At 52.7% G+C, this 14,752-nt stretch overlaps 1 protein-coding gene across 2 annotated transcripts in view; it reads right to left on the bottom strand.

Moving 5' to 3' along the window:
* The window catches only part of GALNT4 (polypeptide N-acetylgalactosaminyltransferase 4), a 105,802-nt gene extending 100,406 nt beyond the window's left edge, over window positions 1-5,396 (bottom strand). For both annotated transcript variants that reach the window (XM_066579129.1, XM_066579128.1), the window contains exon 1: window positions 4,907-5,396. The gene's annotated coding sequence lies outside the window, so the exon portion shown is untranslated. The remainder of the gene's footprint in view (window positions 1-4,906) is intronic.
* Window positions 5,397-14,752: the final 9,356 nt, after the last annotated feature.

Here is a 14,752-nt window from a genome sequence, read left to right as displayed (position 1 = left end):
GCAACTTTTAGGTTATAGTCACATAGGGCGGTTTTGCTGTGGCATGTCCGCAGTGGAGATTCCACAGCTGAAGGTCTGCATCAAAACTCATTCCATTCGGTGTGGATTTTGATGCAGTTTTTAATGCTAGAGCCTCGTGTGGCGCAGAGCGTAAGCTCTCGCCTACGACCTGAAGGTTGCAACTTCAATCCCCGCATGATTCAGGTAGCCGGCTCAAGGTTGACTCAGCCTTCCATCCTTTCGAGGTCGGTAAAATGAGCCCCCAGTTTGGTGGTGGGGGGGGGGGTAATAAGCAATAATTACCTGAAAGCGCTGCGGAATAACTCGGCGCTATAAAAATACCAAGATTTATTTTATTTAATGCAGATTTGGTGTGGAATTTACCCTCATTGAGGTGTTGTAAACGGCAATGACATTGAGGTGCTGCGGATACAAAGGCTGCACGGGTTTTGGGCACATTTTTCCTGCAGCCCAAGAGGACAACATTTTAAAAAATGTCATATTTGCTGCTTCTGTAAATGCCGCAGATCGTGCGTGCAGAGGGTCCACCCTGAAAATCTGGGACATATCAACCCCATGTGAACATGGTCTTACACAGCAGCTCTTCCTTCATCTGGGCTCTCATGTGAGGACAGCCGACACCTACAGTGGCCAGCGGCCCCATGGACCTTATTTCTCGTGTATTGCCACTGGCCACGTGCAGTACAGATTTTTTATTTTTTTTAACATGTTTGTCCTGTGCCATCGCCAGGCGGTGACGCAGGTACCCGTGGCCGTTCCGCAATGTCAATCGTGGATTGGCTGCGGGCTGGATGGCTTCCATTGACGTCAATAGAAGTCCGTGTGGATTCTGCTGAAAAACAGAACATGCTGCAATTTAAAATGCGTTCACGGAGCGGAGAGGGGAGGGGAATGTTCTATTCCTTCACTGCTTGAGCAATACCACGGACAGTCCGTGCGGGTGACTTCACGGAAACCGCAATAGAAGGCTATACGAGAACTGTGATCTTTTTTATTTCAGTAACCCCAGTCTCCAAGAAAAAAAATAATAAAAAGCAATCAAAAGGTCATATGTACCCCAAAACTGTGACTAAAAGCTACAGGTCACACTGTGAGACGTTCGCCCTCACACAGCCCCATGTTTTTTTCCCCATCTCTCTCCACTTCGAAACTTATGAAAATTTTCCAAAATATTATGTGGTGTTATAAAAACGGTGCGGCTGCAAACCACATATACCATATCGCCCGGACGCCATACGGCAGCGGAGCAGCGATACCGTACCGCCCGGACGTCATACGGCGGCGAAGCAGCGATGCCGTACCGCCCGGACGTCACACACAGACGGGAGGGGGGGGGGGGGGGAATAATGTCACACACAGACGGGGGGGGGGGGGGGGGGGGAATAATGTCACACACAGACAGGAGGGGGGGGGAATAATGTCACACACAGACGGGAGGGGGGGGGGGGGGAATAATGTCACACACAGACGGGAGGGGGGGGGGGAAATAATGTCACACACAGACGGGAGGGGGGGGGGGAAATAATGTCACACACAGACGGGAGGGGGGGGGGAATAATGTCACACACAGACGGGAGGGGGGGGGGAATAATGTCACACACAGACGGGAGGGGGGGGGGAATAATGTCACACACAGACGGGGGGGGGGGGGGTAATGTCACACACAGACGGGGGGGGGGGGTAATGTCACACACAGACGGGGGGGGGGGTAATGTCACACACAGACGGGGGGGGGGGGGTAATGTCACACACAGACGGGGGGGGGGTAATGTCACACACAGACGGGGGGGGGGGGTAATGTCACACGCAGACGGGGGGGGTAATGTCACACGCAGACGGGGGGGGGGGGTAATGTCACACGCAGACGGGGGGGTAATGTCACACGCAGACGGGGGGGTAATGTCACACGCAGACGGGGGGGTAATGTCACACGCAGACGGGGGGGTAATGTCACACGCAGACGGGGGGGTAATGTCACACGCAGACGGGGGGGTAATGTCACACGCAGACGGGGGGGTAATGTCACACGCAGACGGGGGGGTAATGTCACACGCAGACGGGGGCGGGGGTAATGTCACACGCAGACAGGGGCGGGGGTAATGTCACACGCAGACAGGGGCGGGGGGGGTAATGTCACACGCAGACAGGGGCGGGGGGGGTAATGTCACACGCAGACAGGGGGGGGGGGGTAATGTCACACGCAGACAGGGGGGGGGGGGGTAATGTCACACGCAGACAGGGGGGGGGGTAATGTCACACGCAGACAGGGGGGGGGGGGTAATGTCACACGCAGACGGGGGGGGGGTAATGTCACACACAGACGGGGGGGGGGGTAATGTCACACACAGACGGGGGGGGGGGGTAATGTCACACAGACTGGGGGGGGGGGGGGTAATGTCACACAGACTGGGGGGGTAATGTCACACGCAGACGGGGGGGGGGGGTAATGTCACACGCAGACGGGGGGGTAATGTCACACGCAGACGGGGGGGTAATGTCACACGCAGACGGGGGGGTAATGTCACACGCAGACGGGGGGTAATGTCACACGCAGACGGGGGGTAATGTCACACGCAGACGGGGGGGTAATGTCACACGCAGACAGGGGGGGGGTAATGTCACACGCAGACAGGGGGGGGGTAATGTCACACGCAGACAGGGGGGGGTAATGTCACACGCAGACAGGGGCGGGGGTAATGTCACACGCAGACAGGGGCGGGGGGGGGGTAATGTCACACGCAGACAGGGGGGGGGGGTAATGTCACACGCAGACGGGGGGGGGGGGGTAATGTCACACGCAGACGGGGGGGGGGGTAATGTCACACGCAGACAGGGGGGGGGGGGTAATGTCACACGCAGACAGGGGGGGGGGGGTAATGTCACACGCAGACAGGGGGGGGGGGGTAATGTCACACGCAGACAGGGGGGGGGGTAATGTCACACGCAGACAGGGGGGGGGGGTAATGTCACACGCAGACAGGGGGGGGGGGGTAATGTCACACGCAGACAGGGGGGGGGTAATGTCACACGCAGACAGGGGGGGGTAATGTCACACGCAGACAGGGGGGGGGGGTAATGTCACACGCAGACAGGGGAGGGGGGTAATGTCACACGCAGACAGGGGGGGGGGTAATGTCACACGCAGACAGGGGGGGGGGTAATGTCACACGCAGACAGGGGGGGGGGTAATGTCACACGCAGACAGGGGGGGGGGTAATGTCACACGCAGACAGGGGGGGGGTAATGTCACACGCAGACAGGGGGGGGTAATGTCACACGCAGACAGGGGGGGGGTAATGTCACACGCAGACAGGGGGGGGGGTAATGTCACACGCAGACAGGGGGGGGGGGTAATGTCACACGCAGACAGGGGGGGGGGTAATGTCACACGCAGACAGGGGGGGGGGGGTAATGTCACACGCAGACAGGGGGGGGGTAATGTCACACGCAGACAGGGGGGGGGGGTAATGTCACACGCAGACAGGGGGGGGGGTAATGTCACACGCAGACGAGGGGGGGGGGGTAATGTCACACGCAGACAGGGGGGGGGGTAATGTCACACGCAGACAGGGGGGGGGTAATGTCACACGCAGACAGGGGGGGGGTAATGTCACACGCAGACAGGGGGGGGGTAATGTCACACGCAGACAGGGGGGGGGGGTAATGTCACACGCAGACAGGGGGGGGTAATGTCACACGCAGACAGGGGGGGGTAATGTCACACGCACACAGGGGGGGGTAATGTCACACGCAGACAGGGGGGGGTAATGTCACACGCAGACAGGGGGGGGTAATGTCACACGCAGACAGGGGGGGGTAATGTCACACGCAGACAGGGGGGGGTAATGTCACACGCAGACAGGGGGGGGTAATGTCACACGCAGACAGGGGGGGGTAATGTCACACGCAGACAGGGGGGGGTAATGTCACACGCAGACAGGGGGGGGTAATGTCACACGCAGACAGGGGGGGGTAATGTCACACGCAGACAGGGGGGGGTAATGTCACACGCAGACAGGGGGGGGTAATGTCACACGCAGACAGGGGGGGGTAATGTCACACGCAGACAGGGGGGGGGTAATGTCACACGCAGACAGGGGGGGGGTAATGTCACACGCAGACAGGGGGGGGGGTAATGTCACACGCAGACAGGGGGGGGGTAATGTCACACGCAGACAGGGGGGGGGTAATGTCACACGCAGACAGGGGGGGGGTAATGTCACACGCAGACAGGGGGGGGGTAATGTCACACGCAGACAGGGGGGGGTAATGTCACACGCAGACAGGGGGGGGTAATGTCACACGCAGACAGGGGGGGGGGTAATGTCACACGCAGACAGGGGGGGGGGTAATGTCACACGCAGACAGGGGGGGGGTAATGTCACACGCAGACAGGGGGGGGGTAATGTCACACGCAGACAGGGGGGGTAATGTCACACGCAGACAGGGGGGGTAATGTCACACGCAGACGGGGGGGGGTAATGTCACACGCAGACGGGGGGGGGTAATGTCACACGCAGACAGGGGGGGGTAATGTCACACGCAGACAGGGGGGGGGTAATGTCACACGCAGACGGGGGGGGTAATGTCACACGCAGACAGGGGGGGGGGAATAATGTCACACGCAGACGGGGGGGGGAATAATGTCACACGCAGACGGGGGGGGGGGATTAATGTCACACGCAGACGGGGGGGGGGGGATTAATGTCACACGCAGACGGGGGGGGGGGGGGATTAATGTCACACGCAGACAGGGGGGGGGGGGGAATATCACACACAGATGGGGGGGGGGGGGGGGCGGTTGTACAGTGACAGAGGGGGGTCACCGGCGCCCGGCACGCAGTGATGGAGATCCCCGTCCCGTTACTCCCGTCTCTCCTCTCACCGTGTAGCTGCGCCCCGAGGACTCATCCCGCCGCCGCCGTCCCTGCAGCCGCTTCCTCTCACTTTGCCGGAGCCGTCCTGCCGTATTATAGCCGCCCCTCCTCTCCTCACAGCCGGCCGCCTTCTTCCTTCCCAGCAGATCATGTGCCGCGTTGACCCCGGCAGGAGGAGGAGGAGGACGTGCGGGAGGCGGAGGAACGGAGGCAGCAACCGCAAGATGGGCGACACCGAACGGAGACCCCTGAGGGGCAAATACACCAGGCGGCAGGACCCATGAGGGGCAGAGAGCAGCTAGAGGCCCCCTGAGGGGCAAATACAGCAGGCGGTGGGACCCTTGCGGGATGGAGACACCTGCCTGCGGGACCACCAGAGGGGCGGACACCAAAAAGACCTCTGATGGACCGAGACCAGGCTGCGGGACCCCTGAGAGGTGGACGTCGGACAGCGGGACCCCTGAGAGGTGGACGTCGGACAGCGGAACCCCTGAGGGGCGGACGCCTGACAGCGCTACGCATATTTGTAGTTTACGCTTAGGTTAAGCAGCGCTGTTGATTAGAGCCACCTGATTGGCTCTTCGGCACCACGTGACTACACAGCGTGCACGCGCATTGCCTTCAGCAGTCCTGCACTACACACTACAGTTAAGCAGCACGGGGTTAGGGTTTAGGGTTAGGTTTGGGGTTAGGGTTAGGTTTAGGTAATCCTAACCGTAAACCTAACCCCGTGCTGCTTAAGTGTAGTGTGTAGCGCACGTCTGCTTAACTGTAGTGTGTAGTGCAGGGCTGCTGAAGGCAATACACGTGCACGCTGTGTAGTCACGTGGTGCTGAAGAGCCAATCAGGTGGCTCTAATCAGCAGCGCCGCTTAACCTAAGCGGAAACTACAAATATGCCAGCGGGACCCTTGAGAGATGGACACCATCCGACGGGACACCAGAGGGGCGGAGATCAGGCAGTGGGACCCCTGAGGGGTGAACACCAAACGACGGCGGAGAGCAGACCGCAGGAACCCTGAGGGCCGGAGACCAAACGGAAACCCCTGAGGGGTGGAGACCTCTGAGGGGCGGAGACCAAACAGAAACCTCTAAGGGGCGGAGACCAAACGGAGACCCTTGATAGGCGAAGACCAGCTGGCAGGACCCCTGAGGAGTGGAGGTCTGGCGGTGGGACCCCTGAGGGATGGACTGCAGGCTCTGTGCTGGTGTATACAAGAGCATAAGTGTGACCAGAGGCCAGCGGGCAAGTGTGAGCCCGGGGAGCTAGCGCACAGCAGGGGCCCATGGGTAGCGGCCCACCCTAAAATGTTTACACGGGGAATTCCCCCTAGAATCTTCCTCAGTGATTGCGCCTGCACACAGTATTAGCCTTGTCAGTGGGCAACATACTCTTCCAGAATTTTCTAGATGATTATGCGCATGTCACTTCAGGCGGCAGATATCGCCCACACACAGAGCGGACCTGCAGCGGACCCCGCAGCAGAACAGCCAGTGATGTCTGCCAGTGTTTAGAAGCTGAATCCGTGTGGAAAATTGTGCATCAGAGTTCGCCATGTAAACACACCCTAGTGGTGGAAATGTATACTGCGGCTGGCTACACTGCCAACCCATGGCCGCACACATTACTGACAACATTGTCTGGTCATGGCCGCCACGGTTCGCTGTAATCTGGCATCGTGGCCTTCCATTCTTGTTTATTCAATATACATACAAACCCAGAATATATTCTTTATATGGCCAGTGCCAAGCAGTCCGATTGCCGGTCTATAGTCATCATATACTCACATACCGCTCTACAGTGCCCTCACCGCTAGACGCCATGTCTACAGTCATCATATACCCGAATACCGCCTGACAGTGCACTCACTGCCAGACGCCATGTCTACAGTCATCATATACTCACATACCGCCCTACAGTGCACTCACTGCCAGACGCCATGTCTACAGTCATCATATACCCGAATACCGCCCTACAGTGCCCTCACCGCTAGACGCCATGTCTACAGTCATCATATACCCGAATACCACGCGACAGTGCACTCACCGCTAGACGCCATGTCTACAGTCATCATATACCCGAATACCACCCGACAGTGCACTCACCGCTAGACGCCATGTCTACAGTCATCATATACCCGAATACCTCCCGACAGTGCACTCACCGCTAGACGCCATGTCTACAGTCATCATATACCCGAATACCGCCTGACAGTGCACTCACTGCCAGACGCCATGTCTACAGTCATCATATACCCGAATACCACCCGACAGTGCACTCACCGCCAGATGCCATGTCTACAGTCATCATATACCCGAATACCGCCCTACAGTGCCCTCACCGCCAGACGCCATGTCTACAGTCATCATATACTCACATACCGCCCAACAGTGCACTCACTGCCAGACGCCATGTCTACAGTCGTCATATACCCGAATACCGCCCTACAGTGCACTCACCGCTAGACGCCATGTCTACAGTCATATACCCAAATACCGCCTGACAGTGCACTCACTGCCAGACGCCATGTCTACAGTCATCATATACCCGAATACCGCCCTACAGTGCACTCACTGCCAGACGCCATGTCTACAGTCATCATATACCCGAATACCGCCCTACAGTGCCCTCACCGCTAGACGCCATGTCTACAGTCATCATATACCCGAATACCACGCGACAGTGCACTCACCGCTAGACGCCATGTCTACAGTCATCATATACCCGAATACCGCCCTACAGTGCACTCACCGCTAGACGCCATGTCTACAGTCATCATATACCCGAATACCACCCGACAGTGCACTCACCGCCAGACGCCATGTCTACAGTCATCATATACTCGAATACCGCCCTACAGTGCACTCACTGCCAGACGCCATGTCTACAGTCATCATATACCCGAATACCGCCCAACAGTGCACTCACTGCCGGACGCCATGTCTACAGTCATCATATACCCGAATACCGCCCTACAGTGCTCTCACTGCCAGACGCCATGTCTACAGTCATCATATACCCGAATACCGCCCTACAGTGCACTCACTGCCAGACGCCATGTCTCTGGACTCATCAGCATTCAGTTTTCTTTGGGTCCCAACCAGCTAATAAGATTTCTCCCAGCCATGTCTCACCACTGCCAGCTCTCACCATCCTGCCTCCACAGCCCCTGATGAGATTCTCAGTGCTTGCTTAGAGTAATAGTGGTCCTATTCAGTAATAGTGTCCCTGCTGTGGTCCCACTAAGTAATAGTGCGCCCATTGTTCCAAAAAGTGATCGGGCCCCTGCTGTGGGCCCTGTGATATAGCAATATTGATAGACTGCCCCAACTATCCATAGCAACTTGCTGCTCAGGATACTGGGAAAGATGAGTTCAATGTTCTAATCTCAGTCCCCCCTCTCTTGCATCTGCCGGGTCTTTTGATGTACAAGAGCCCAGGGGGTCTTGCTCCACTGGCAATACAACTAGCCATTAACACGGAAGTGCTAAATGCCCCCCACCAAGATATTGTATCAGCCAGTTCACACAGACAAATCAATACAAGTATGTTTATTGAGTATCTTTTAGTAGAGGTTACTGGGTCATCTGAAGGGCTGGCGTGATATGAAATATATTTTCAGAACCAGGTGGCCCAGCCGAATAAAACGCATTCACACACACGCCTGAGGCCCAGAACACCTCGAATGGCATATCTTCATACCTGGGCCTAATGTACGTATCATGCTTAGAATCTATGGATTCGTAAACATAACTGCCATATCTTCCCCATTGGAGCGCCTCCCGGGGAAATATGGCTGAAATATTAAATCTGGGTTTTCTATAGATTTTCCCCGCATATATTCAACCCACCTTGATGATGTCAGGACAAGGCCATCGGGGGTGTGGTTCTGCGGAGGCTTTAAAACGGAGTGCCTTCTTTATCCAAGTTGTCAATCCATAGAGCCATGCTGCGGCTTATGGATTGTCCCTCTGTTTCTGGGTCTCCGCCAATCAGAACATGGGACTGATATCCAAATCGGCTAACTTTCTGTTAATTTCTTCCTGTTGATTTTAAAATATTGTCCTGTTGTGTATTAACACGGTATTTTTTTTACAGCCCATGTGTAACAACCTTTCGTGTATATCTTTGTACATATCTATATTTGCACTGCTAGACCTTTTCTAAAATAAATCTACAATTTATCAGTTAAGCCTTGTCCCTTTTAAAATGTCTGATAAACTCCAAACTTTGTGTTTATAATTCAAAAGTTTGGGTTCCAGTTTACCTGTAGCAAGCTGGTGGTGCCATCGTGTGCTTGTGTGGGCATTGTAGAGCTCTGGAGTGCGCTAGAACAGATAGGTGGTGATTTGAGCCTTCGCCTCGCATGCGTGCTGAACCCCAGGAAAGCTGTGTACAAATCAGCCTGTATTCTACAGACTCCAAGCTTGCAATACTGCTAAGAGTGATCGATCGAGGCTCTGCCGTGACGGTTAGTAGCGGTGCATTCACTTGGAATAGTTGATCTGTGAGCAATCGGGGACAGAGGAGGGATCGATAGGCATCGTCCCCCTCCTTTCCCCTCCTGAACGTGACAGTCCCACTAAGTAATTGGACCTCTATGTACCCCCACTTAGTAATAAGATCCCCGCTGTGGCCTCAATTAATAATAGATTCTCCATTGTGACCCCAATTGGTAATAGTGACTCTACTGTGGCTCCAATTATTAATAAGACCGTTCTGTGACCCCAATTAGTGGTAGAACCCTCGCTGGGCACCAATAATTAATAGTAGCCCTTCTATAACCCCAACTAGTATTAACCCTTTCCAATCCACTGTCTGACCTCTGAAGACATTATGATTTAAGGCTCTACAGCTCGGATGTTGGAAGACGTCCATCGGGGTTCTCTTACTGTATATTGCCAGCCTCTCTGCTGTCGGAGCCTATCTAACGTGTCACCTCATGCAGTAATTGTTTAGCCAGCATATAGCGCTGTTGTATAACAGCAGAAAAAAAGTAATCCCCCTAGGAAAGCAGGATAAAAATTGGATTGGAAAGGGTTAAGACCCTACTGTGACTTGAATAAGTAATAGGACCCCTGCTGTGGTTCCATTAAGTAATAGTGTCGCTGCTGTGATCCCACTCAGTAATAGTGCCTCCATTAATGTACCAAAAGAAGTAATCACATCCCTTGCTTTGGTCCCACTAAGTAATAAGACCCACCATTGTGGCCCAAATTGGTGAAAGTGACCCCGCTGTGGCCCCAATTGGTAAGTGATCCTTCTGTGGCTTCAAATTAGTAATAGGAACATGTGTACCCAGCCATACAGGGTTCTATCTGAATGTCATTTCTGGCATTTCAGACAGAACTCCCAAATGGGAATGCGAACGGGACCCAAATGCAATGTGAATGAAGCTTTTGCAGTCTGTTTCTCCACAGTATCCCCAGCGAATGTATATAACAATACACAAAGCCCCACGAAGGGGTACTTTTGGTGGAGTTTTAACATGGAAATACAGTGAAATATTCCTCTGTGACCAGGAGCAAGTTTCTGGTGCTCCCTGCCAAGACAGAGCTGCAGGGTCCTAGCAAACCCAGATCAGTTCTGTTAGTGACTACTGTCACTACAGGTGGATGTTTTCTCCTGTAACTGGGGCTCCTATGGATGCTGTTCCTACAGCTACATTGGAAAAGTGTGAAATAATAATAAAAAAAGACAGTGTGATTGACCCCTAGATGGGGACACAAATGGTAAAAAGAATAACTACAAAAATAAGTTAAAAAACAAAATCACAGAATTAAAATATATATATTGAAGAAAATGAACCACCGCCGACACAAACCGTTGCCGTATGTACCCTGTAATCCAAACTATACAAATTATATAACATTAACCTAAAATAAAGTAAATGATAGATGTACTAAACTTTAGCGTAAATATACTAATTTAAAAATTAACGACTATAAATAAAAAGAAAAAAAAAACTTTTTTTTAGCTTTTTACCCTCCCCCAAAAACTGAAAAAAAGATAGATGTAAAATAGCCCTCTATGTCACAGAAAAAAGCACAGCAAAATGAATTTCGGCAGCTGAGAAAAAAAAAGAGCAGAAGTAAAATCCTTAAAAAGTGTGTGGTCCTTAAGGGGTTAATGTGATGTGTAATGGATGCACAAGTGAAGTTTGTATACGTGTTACTAAATATGCAATGAGTGAATCTTGTAAGTTGTTATTGACACAAGGTGACAAGACCGAGCAGACACGGCCATGCTTCATTTGCTGCCAAGAAGCGGGACGCACCCTTCAGGGAATAATGTCCCGTACTCCAGAAGTAGTAAAGCCACCCGTGTAAGGGCGGCTGCTGGAGGACGTGCAGGCATGCTGGACACTTCCCATCTGCATGAGTAACGCTGACATGTTCTCTTGTTCCCAGTGCCCTTACAACCTGGTCTGGCCTGCGTTACGTGGCTTACAGGATGTGACTACCACCATGAACAACCTCGGGGGCGCCTTGCTGGCTTGTCTTTAGGCTTCTGCTCAGTTGCAATGTAAGCAGTTTTTTCTTCTCGATGTAGGCTTTCGTTACTCAATAATGGCTATGAGTACATTTTAATTCACTGATAGTTATTTACGGTCATGCTGGTATTATTCCAGTTTGTCCTACATATATAAGGACAATCAGGAAAAACGTCGAGAATACATAGAGACTCCCATATCACAAAATGACCTGTATGTTAAAATATCCAAAGCCAAGCTGAAAACATAATATACAAACCTAGGAAACACTAACGACTGATGTGGCAACAGTAATCTGTGAAGTATAAAGCTTATTACAATGCAAGAAATGCACCTCATGAGACTTAGCTCACGCACACATGGGGCTTCTTCTAAACATTAAAAATGCTCTCCATCGCTTCTTCAGTACAACCAGATCTACAATCATCATTCAATGTTGATGTTGACACCCCAGAAATGGCTATACTGTGTCAAGGTCCCACCTATTTAACCCCTTCATTATATAATAACTAGCTCACCCATCGCACGTTGCTGCAACCAATCACAGCGCAGCTTTCATGTTACCTTAGCAGTATAAGGAATAGCAACCAATCACAGCGCAGCTTTCATTTTACCTCAGCACTATAATATATAACAACCACTCACATTGCAGCTTTAATTTTACCTCAGCGGTATAACAAATAACAACCAATCACAGCGCAGCTTTCATGTTACCTCAGTGGTATAATATATAACAACCAATCACAGCGCAGCTTTCATGTTACCTCAGTATAATATATAGCAACCAATCACAGTGCAGCTTTTATGTTACCTCAGCAGTATAAGAAAGAGCAACCAATCACAGCACAGCTTTCATGTTACCTTGGCAGTATAATATATAACAACCAATCACAGTGCAGCTCTTATGTTAGCTCAGCAGTATAAGAAAGAGAAACCAATCACAGCGCAGCTTTCATGTTACCTCAGTATAATATATAACAACCAATCGCAGTGCAGCTTTCCTGTTACCTCAGTATAATATATAACAACCAATCACAGTGCAGCTTTTATATTACCTCAGCAGTAAAAGAAAGAGCAACCAATCACAGCGCAGCTTTCATGTTACCTCAGTATAATATATAACAACCAATCGCAGTGCCGCTTTCCTGTTACCTCAGTATAATATATAAAAACCAATCACAGTGCAGCTTTCATGTTACCTCAGCAGTATAAGAAAGAGCAACCAATCACAGCACAGCTTTCATGTTACCTCAGCAGTAACAACTAGAGATGAGCGAACGTACTCATCCGAGCTTGATGCTCGCTCGAGTATTAGGGTACTCGAGATGCTCGTTACTCGAAACGAGCACCACGCGGTACTCCAGTCAATTCCATTTCCTTCCCTGCATGTTTAGCGCCATTTTCTGGCCAATAGACATGCAGGGAAGGCATTACAACTTCCTCCTGTGAAGTTCCAGCCCTATCCCACCCCCCTGCTGTGAGTGGCTGGCAAGATCAAGTGACCGCCGAGTATTTAAAGCAGTCCCGTCCGCGGCTCGCCTCAGACACACGTTGGCAGAGATTAGGTAGAGTGCTGTTCCTGCTATAGGGAGAGTGTTCGTCTACTGTCAGCGTCTTCAAGAACCCCAACGGTCTTTCTTAGGGCCACATCTTACCGTGTGCATTACTGTTGTGGCTGCTAGAAGCAGTTTTGCAACAAATTTTTTTTTTTCATCTTGGGCTCTGCAGACTATTGCATTCTCAGTCTGCAGCCAATTATACAGAGCATAGGGGCAGTACTGGTCAGGCACGGGCAGTGGTAGTGTAGTATCCAGTCAACAAGTACCCCCAAAAAGCTCCTGCTTAGGGCTACCTGTGCGCGTGTGCAGTCTACTGCGTGGCTGCTTGGAGTTGTAGTGGCTCACTATTAGCCAGCTAGGCCTTTCTGCAGCCTAGCGTATAATTTTTTTTGGCCTACAGTGTGTGTTACATAACCGCTGTGACCCTCCAAGTGCAGGCCAATAATTGCCTAATTTTTTACAACGCTCTGTGTCTGCTATATTCGAAATACACCATGCTGAGGGTTAGGTGTAGGCCTAGAGGATGAGGCCGTGGACGCAGGCGAGGACGCGGAGGTCCAAGTGAGGGTGTGGGCACAGGTCAAGTTCCTGGTCCAGGTGAATTGCAGCCGGCTGCTGCGGGATTAGGAGAGAGAGGCAAGTTTCTGGGGTCCCCAGCTTCATATCCCAATTTATGGGTCCACGTGGTAGACCTTTATTACAGAATGAGCAGTGTGAGCAGGTCCTGTCGTGGATAGCAGAAAATGCATCCAGTAATGTATCGATCACCCAGTCTTCTACGCCGTCCACTGCTGCAACTCTGAATCCTCTGGCTGCTGCTCCTCCTTCCTCCCAGCCTCCTCACTCCATGAAAATGACACATTCTGATGAGCAGACAGACTCCCAGGAGCTGTTCTCGGGCTCCTGCCTTGATTGGGAAAAAATGATTCCTCTCCCACCTGAGGAGTTTGTCGTGACCGATGCCCAACCTTTGGAAAGCTCCCCGGGTCCGGGTGATGAGGCTGGGGACTTCCAGGAACTGTCTCAAGAGCTTTTACTGGGTGAGGAGGTCGATGATGATGAGACACAGTTGTCTATCTGTGAGGTAGTAGTAAGGGCAGTAAGTCCAAGGGAGGAGCGCACAGAGGATTCGGAGGAAGAGCCACTGGACGATGAGGTGACTGACCCCACCTGGTTCACTAAGCCAACTGAGGACCGGTCTTCAGAGGAGGAGGCAAGTGCAGCAGCAGGACAGGTTGGAAGAGGCAGAGGGGTGGCCAGGGGTAGAGGCAGGGCCAGAGCGAAGACTCCCCCAACGGATTCCCAAAGCACCCCTCGTGCCAAGCCACCCTGCAGAGGCCCAGGTCTTCAAAGGTGTGGATGTTTTTCAGTGAGAGCACGGACGACCAACGAACAGTGGTGTGCAACCTGTGTCGCGCCAAGATCAGCCGGGGAGCCACCAGTACCAGCCTCACCACCACCAGCATGCGCAGGCATATGATGGCCAAGCACCGCACAAGGTGGGACGAAGGCCGTTCACCGCCTCCGGGTCGCACCACTGCCTCTCCCCCTGTGCCCCAACCTGCCACTCAGATCCGACCCCCCTCTCAGGACACAGGCACGAGCGCCTCTCGGCCTCCACCCACACCCTCACCTCCGCTGTCCTCGGCCCCATCCAGTAATATCTCACAGCGCAGTGTCCAGCTATCGCTAGCGCAAGCGCAAATACGCCGCCACGCTCGCCACGCATGCTCAAGCATTAAACGTGCATATTGCCAAATTGATCAGCCTGGAGATGCTGCCATACAGGCTTGTGGAAACGG

The sequence above is a fragment of the Eleutherodactylus coqui genome, chromosome 9, assembly GCF_035609145.1.
Source record: "Eleutherodactylus coqui strain aEleCoq1 chromosome 9, aEleCoq1.hap1, whole genome shotgun sequence".
NCBI classification, from domain to species: Eukaryota; Metazoa; Chordata; class Amphibia; order Anura; family Eleutherodactylidae; genus Eleutherodactylus; species Eleutherodactylus coqui.
This window is presented reverse-complemented; position numbering and strand designations above follow the sequence as displayed.